The sequence below is a fragment of the Chanos chanos genome, chromosome 1 (assembly GCF_902362185.1).
Source record: "Chanos chanos chromosome 1, fChaCha1.1, whole genome shotgun sequence".
NCBI lineage: Eukaryota > Metazoa > Chordata > Actinopteri > Gonorynchiformes > Chanidae > Chanos > Chanos chanos.
In genome coordinates this window covers 43,409,711-43,417,210 of record NC_044495.1, presented here as the reverse complement: position 1 = coordinate 43,417,210, position 7,500 = coordinate 43,409,711, and positions in this window count along the sequence as shown.

Below are 7,500 nucleotides of genomic sequence, written 5' to 3'. Positions count from 1 at the left end.
TTGGCCTTGGGCCAGAGAGTTGGCTGATGACCAGCAGGGAGAAGAACTGATTGACTGAAAGAAGGAAAGATAAAAGAAGAAATGGACTTGACCCCAAGGCTTTGAGGTCTCATTCTGCAACATGTTGTCACCACACCACTAGGTCTCCACGTTAATGAATGTGTGTATTAGAAATGAGAAAGACCAGTGAAGAAGCAAACTGCCATTTTTGGACAAAAATCAGAACTTCAATCAAATTATTGGTGATGGTGAATCAAATTAGCAACTCATGCACCAGTTGCCAGTTATGTGAAAAAGTTTACTGGAGATTCACCACTAGAAATGTCCTCAGTTGACTCCACACTTAACTCAGACTCTAATATTGGACTCAGAAACAAGAAAAATATGGAAAACACGTTTCATCTTTTTTTTTTCACTAAAATACATGGGTTTTGTTTGTTTGTTTGTTTGCTGTTGCATCAATCTGACTGGGTTGCAGTCAAATGCAGTTGGTTACTTCATGTTTTATGTTCTTTCATCAGACTTAAATTGGGATAAAAAGAAAAGACACCACATTGAACTATGTCAGGCATCTAAAAAACTGGGATAAAAATAAGACACCACATTGAACTATGTCAGGCATGTAAAAAACCCTGGAGTGGGCAGTCAGTTTGGTAGCATGTTATATATTTAATTAGAGCTGTGTGACTGGTCAGCAGTCAACACACTTGTTAGCACCCTGAGTTAACAAACCTCAGTCTCTGGACACCTTTTAATGGGAACGTATAATGTTGGCATTCATTCAGCCACTGTCCATCAGTCCATTCAGTCCATCCAGTCTAGGGACAGGTGATACACCCCCAACCCCCGCCGTCTCCCTCCCTCTCAACCTCTCAACCCTGACACTGTGTCTGTGGGATCAAAGTCACCAAAGCTAGTTTCAATTTCTTTTTTTTTTCTCAGAAAGAAATCCATTTTTCAAAACTTTAAATAAATTTTAAAAGGTCTTTACACAGCAGAGCTCACTGACTGATCTCTGATCAGCTATTACCATGCATTAGATTATCATCATCTGTTTTCATTATAGTCTGGGCTCCCATCAACCACTCACTGCATAACATCATTGAATATACTGTCTCTGTAACAAACCTTTACTTTTCATTTTTATTTCATTTCATTCACTCTTTATTTTCTCTTGTCTGGTTGCATTATTGATTTTTCTTTTGTTTGTTTTGTTTGTTCCAGTTTGTGAAAGCTCTGATTTTTATTTTGGGCATTAAATGAATGTCCTGAAACTATAATCTGTTACTGTGTTCTGTTCCTTAAGGAAAACCAGATCACCCAATTCACAGTCGTTTCATGCCTTCTCTACGGTTTTACACTGATTAATGTTTCTTATTCGTCTCATCCATTAAGTACTGAGGGACAGCCAGCTGCTAGTGATTTTTTTGAAATATTGTATTATTCATCCAGTTGAGCAGTTTTTTTTCTGTGCATGCGTGCGTTCGTGCATGCGTGTTCATGTGTTTCATGTGTGTGTGTGTGTGTGTGATAGGTTTTTCTGTTCTCTGTGATTGCTGTAGACTCTGTGTGGCTGCTGTGCTGTGGGCTTCTGTCATATGTTTTATGTAATCCACGGTCAGGCCGCTGACACAAGTGAAGAGCAATGGATCGATTGGCCTCTTCTCTACGAGGGATTCTGCTTAGGCAGCTGGTACAGTCATCCACAATGACCCTAGAGGTATCTGAACTGCCTTCCCACCCCAGGGTTCAGTAATCAGCCCTGAGCAAGGGTCATGTCTGGTGTCTGGTTGGTCTGTACTCAGGACGTTGTCAAACCTGCTGTATGTTGGAGGATTTCTGCCTCCTCGACAGAAACGAACATGGACAGCAGACCAGTCACACTCACTGTTTGTGTGTATGCAGGTGTGTGTATCATTGCAGCCTACGTTACGTAGATAGAGGGGTGGGGCCGGGTGGTGGTGGTGGTGTGGGAGGAGGGTGTTGAATACACTGACAGTGTAAAAGCACCCACACAAAACTAAATTCGCAAAAGTCTTTAAAAAACAGTTTTACTTGTATCACATCCAGAGAGATATGTAAAGCAGTGAAGTCCTTGAAGTCTTAATGATTTCTCGAGAGGTCAGTGTCCTGTGGAAAAAAGTGAATATGGTGGAAAATGGGAATCACGGACACGAAGGCACTGTTTGACTATCAGCGAAAGCAGTGTGTGATTCATCAGCCCGGCCGCTGGGGCCTCTTCCCCGAGTCAAATCAGAAGAGTCCTATTCATCTGCACCATTAGTACGGCCTTTTTGGCTTGGAGCTCCAGAGACCATCTCTTACAACTGTCCTTCATCAGAGGAGCTTGGATAGTCTGTCACGGCACAAGGTGCTTTCAAAGGGTCATCCGAAGAACAGACTCATCGTTATGGAATGTGAGGCAATAATAACCCGGGTAATGATAATCAAATTTCTCTTCTGTCGTGGCTCCTATTTATTACACTCACGAATGAGTGGACGTGCTTGGACGAACTGCATGCAAAATGAAGTCATATGGACCTGGGCAGGTTACAAGTAACAATAAAACTGTGGCGTGCGTTCTTTATGATATGACTTTTTTATTCTCAGCACCTTTTCAGAAATGTAAACATTTGATATCAAAGCTCTCTTGAGGATTTTTGTTTTAAGGAGGCAGGGGCGCCCCCCCCCCCCCCACTCCATCTCTCAGCAGTCCTGAAGCCTCTGGCCAGAGACACCACGTTCCATGTTTGTGGTTTCCAAACATGGTTTTTGGCGGCATGTGACACTGGAGGAACAGAGAGTGTATGTTAGGTGGCTTAGTCTCAACCAACAGTTTGCATGACGTTCAGCAGAGAGCAGCTTCACAACGGCTCTGCTCAGACTCAGGTCCTCACGGCTGGACTTTCAGGCGTCACAGACAGGAGCAGATGTGGCTTTGAACTGGGCATTAGCGTGCCTGAGCCACAGAATGCCCTGGTGGTGACCACACTAATTCACTACTGAAAACAGCATGGGGCCAGGAGGTGCTAGCAGCTCAACATCTCAACTGGTACTTTGGTAATATGTGACAAACCAGTGAAGTACATATAGAGAAAAAACAAATGGACTTCATAAAGGAATCATAATGGGTTAAACATGGGTGTGTGAAAAGGACTGGTGCCAGTATTGCTTGTTGAGTAGGATTATAAGGTTCCATTTTAGCGGTCTCACATTCCCTAATCTCTGTTTTCAGCTTGACCATAATGGCAAAATGGCACTGGGTTCACCGGTAACTCAAACCTTAGATCTGTGAGAGAGAAGAGAGATGGAGGGATGTATTTCTACTTTGGAAACCCCCTTGCAAGAGGGTCATCGACCATGTGGTGGAACAAGGTGTCCGTTAAGAGAATGACTTAGAAACTTTTTTTATTTTGGGCAGAATTTACGAGGCAGACATCTGCCAATGAAATAAATTATAATAACACTTAGGCTTGGCCCATTAGGCATCTATTCACAAGCATGTGGCACCCAACAAATCACAAATGGTCGCACTGGTATTTCTGATCCTTACTGTCGCCCTCATATCAATTTACTCAAGCCCTCATACACTCGCAGTGTCTACGATGACACCATTGTGTTTTAAAGTCTTAGAGAGTCATCCGACAGTTTTCTTTCAAAAACCTGCCCATTTTCACCAAAAGAAAAATGTTCTGTGCATCAATATGGAATAGTGTTATTATCAGCTGGTTGTGAGAATTGCAGTCAGATTGTGAGATCACAACTTTCTTAAGGTTTCTTAATGCATGTCTGTATTAATGAAGACTACAGACAGGAACATATATTTTCTTTTAAAAGCTATTGCTTGTAATTACTAACAGATTAGGGCTACACACTACATAAAAATGAGTAACTACACTGTTGCTACAACACAATGTACATATAGTAAGACCAGGCAAGCAGTAATAGCTTATGCCATGATAATGTATAATACTCAGATATTAGTGATGAACAATGTAAAATAAAACACGAGTTCAGTTCTTACTATTCATTTTTTCTTCAGAATTTGAAATTTGCACAATCACCTGAGAATTGCAGGATAACTGGTGTTCAACCACAGTTCTTAGGTTTGTTTCTCTCTTTGTTTTGCTATGTCAAGATCAGAGTTTGAGTTTGGTTGAAGACAACTTCTCCTCTTCCAATGACATCATTAATCCCAGCCCCCCTTGAAGGTGTTTCTTTGACCTTTGAACATGAACAAACACAAAATGTGTATCGTCAGGCTTGTTTGAAAGGACACCCATGGAGGAGACGGGGTTATTTTCATAGGAATCTGTCAGTGCCTCCCAGATTGAATAGTGTCACGATCATTCAGGCTGCAAACTGACGGGAGTATACAGGCCTAACCCGAGCACTGTTAAACATAGACAGGGACACAGTCGACAACAAGATGCCTTCTGCCAATAAGCTTTTGTGTCTTGTGGGTGGCACTATGCTGATGTGGCAAGAAAAACTTGTGTGCATCTTATATCTGTGGCAGCTTCATAAGCATTCAGGCTGTCCCTGGCACACCGTTGTCTCTCTGTAGGCTGGAGGCTAGGACAGCGTGTCAGAATTCACAAATCTCAGAGAAAAAAAAGCGTAATATTTTAACCTGTCTTTACTAAAACCTTTACAGCAACTTTGAAATGAGTGCGTATGAATCACTGTAAACAATTGTTTAGAAATGCTCCAGGCTTTTAACATCAAGGGTGTATTCGAGACACGTTCTGTAATTGACAAAATTGTGTCAAATGTTCAAAATTGCTATGAAATACATTATATAGCATTTGTAGACATTTCGTAAATGTGACCCACAGCAGTATCATCTTCTGTATGATCTTATGAATCCTATATAAACAAGCAATGGACTAAAAGTTTTCTGTGATCTACTGAGGTCTGGAGAGACACAAGATCTTCCTACTTCACATATTTAATTAGCCTAATAAGCTACTGAAAAAGAAAAAGGCCTTAATTCTGTGTGCTCCTTCTTAAAAAAGGACAGAGGGGTTAATATGATGCATAACATGACACTGCTGTCTGTCATCGCTTCACTTTAAGTGAGGTTTTAATATGCTGTTGTGTAGACAAAAAAGAGGGAAAAAGATATTTGTCATCAAGGAGTAGTGGGGTGATGTCATTTTTCAGGCTTAATTCTGGCACCATTTGGAAAAGAATGAGAGTGCTTAGGTTACCAGATGCAGCTGTAAAATATTTCCACACTGCCACAGATTTCAGAAGCTTGTGTGGGTTGATCGACAACATTGACAAATGTTAGAGTTTTGTTAATTATGTGGTTTTAACTCTCTTAACATCAAAGAGAGATAGAGAGAGAGAGAGAGCACAGAACACTCCCCCAAAGTAAAAAGACATTAAAAACATAGTCTTAATATTTATTAGTAAAATATCACACACACAGTAAGGTGTGTAAGTAAAATATCAGACACACAGTGAAGTGTGTGAGTTAAATATATCCTTGTAAGAAACATGTGAGAACAGGGGGAATCATATGTGTGTGTGTGTGTGTGTGTGTGTGTGTGTGTGTGTGTGTGTGTGTGTGTGTGTGTGTGTGTGTGTGTGCGCGCACGCGCGTGCACGTGTGTGTTTGTGTACTGGCTGTAATGTAATGTAATGTAATGTAATGGAGCCTGCTGTAGTGTAATGTAATGCAATATAATGTAATGTAATGTTATGGAGGCTGCTGTAAAGTAATGCAATGTAATATAGTATAATGGAGACTGTTGTAGTGTAATGTAATGTTATGCAATGGAGCCTGCTGTAATGGAATGGAATCGAATGAAATGGAATCTGTTGTAATGTAGTGTGATGTAATGGTATGGAACCTACTGCACTGTAATGTCATGTCATGTAATGTGATGGAGCCTGACATTCTTGCAAAGTGATGGGAGTCATAGTTCTTAAGACCAGTTTTTATAATCTTAAAAACAATTCCAAATATCCATCAAGACATCCTTTAAAGCATCCATTAAAATAGCCATTAAAATAAACTGAAACACTGCCTTGCCATTTTATGCTGAGGGGAGTTCAGCTCTTCAAGAATTACCAAAAGAGGCAGAGAGAGGGAGAAAGAGAGGGAGCAAAGCAGATTCAATAACCTGGGGTATCTTGAATTCTTTGGATAGCAGTTCCTCTGGGAAACGCTTTGGGGAAAGATCAAAGGATACTCCCCTCCTCAGTTTTTCCCCTTTTTCTCTCCCTCTTTTTTTGATTTGAATTATTCCATTACAGAGTAGAGGGTGACATAATTACCCAGAGTGGTGGATGTGGAGTCTCCTAAGGATTACACACTCTCTCCTTTGATACGGACGCTTGGTCAAATGATACATGTTCATACACACATACGCACACACACACACACACACACACACACACACACAAAGCCTCTCCAACGCTTGGCCAAAGTGAGAAAGCCCAAAGCCACAGCAGAAGGGCCGTTTGCCAGGGCAGACATAGAGCAAAGCCCAGTAAGTAAATCTGACAGCTACAATCATGTCGTTTTTACTGAGCCAACATCACATGTCTCCTTACAAGATCAGCAGGAACCATAGCAGTTATTGTAGTCGATCAAATAAATATGTGAAACAAATTAATAGCCATTTTATCTGCTTTTCAGATTTTAAATCATCTGACATCCCAAAATAGGTTGATTAACTGACCTGAATAGCATCTACAGACAAAATAAATAAATGTGTGTGTGTGTGTGTGTGTGTGTGTGTGTGTGTGTGTGTGTGTGTGTGTGTGTGTGTGTGTGTGTGTACAACAAAAGAGGGAAAAAGATATCTTTTACACACGCACACACACACAAATAATGATCAGGATCATTATTTTGGGTTAAAAAAAACCTGACTGTTAAAGTGAAACCACATGAAATATTATTTGCAATAATTGGTTTAAAAAAAACACATAAAAATCAGGATTTGGGACTTTTGCTGCTGTAGCAGTGACAAAGTCTTCTCTCTCTCTCTCTCTCTCCTCCTCTCTCTCTCTCTCTCTCTCTCTCTCTCATCCTCTCTCTCTTCCCCCACCTTCCTTTTCAGACTTAATCCCTCTCATCCCTCCGTCAGGGCAGGGTGTGTTTTTCTGTCTCCAGTAATGGCCAGCAATGAGAAGCTTGAGTAAACACAATCAGCAAAAGACAATGAGACCCACACAGTGAAACATACAAAGAATCAAAGAATCTCAGGTACATGACAGCACATAAACACACATAGTCACACACACACACACACACACACAACATGGACACATACCCAAACTCTTTGCTCAGGGCAGAAGGCTGCAGAGAGTCCACTATCGCTTTGATTCTCATTCTTATGTGACCTTCATCGATCGGGAAAATATCGCACCCCAAAAGATAATTGCAATCTGTGTTATCAATTTAGATGTTTTATTTGAAATAATTGTTTCACTTCTCTTTTTTCCTCTATCTGTCAGTCTCTCTCTCTGTCACACTTTCTCTTA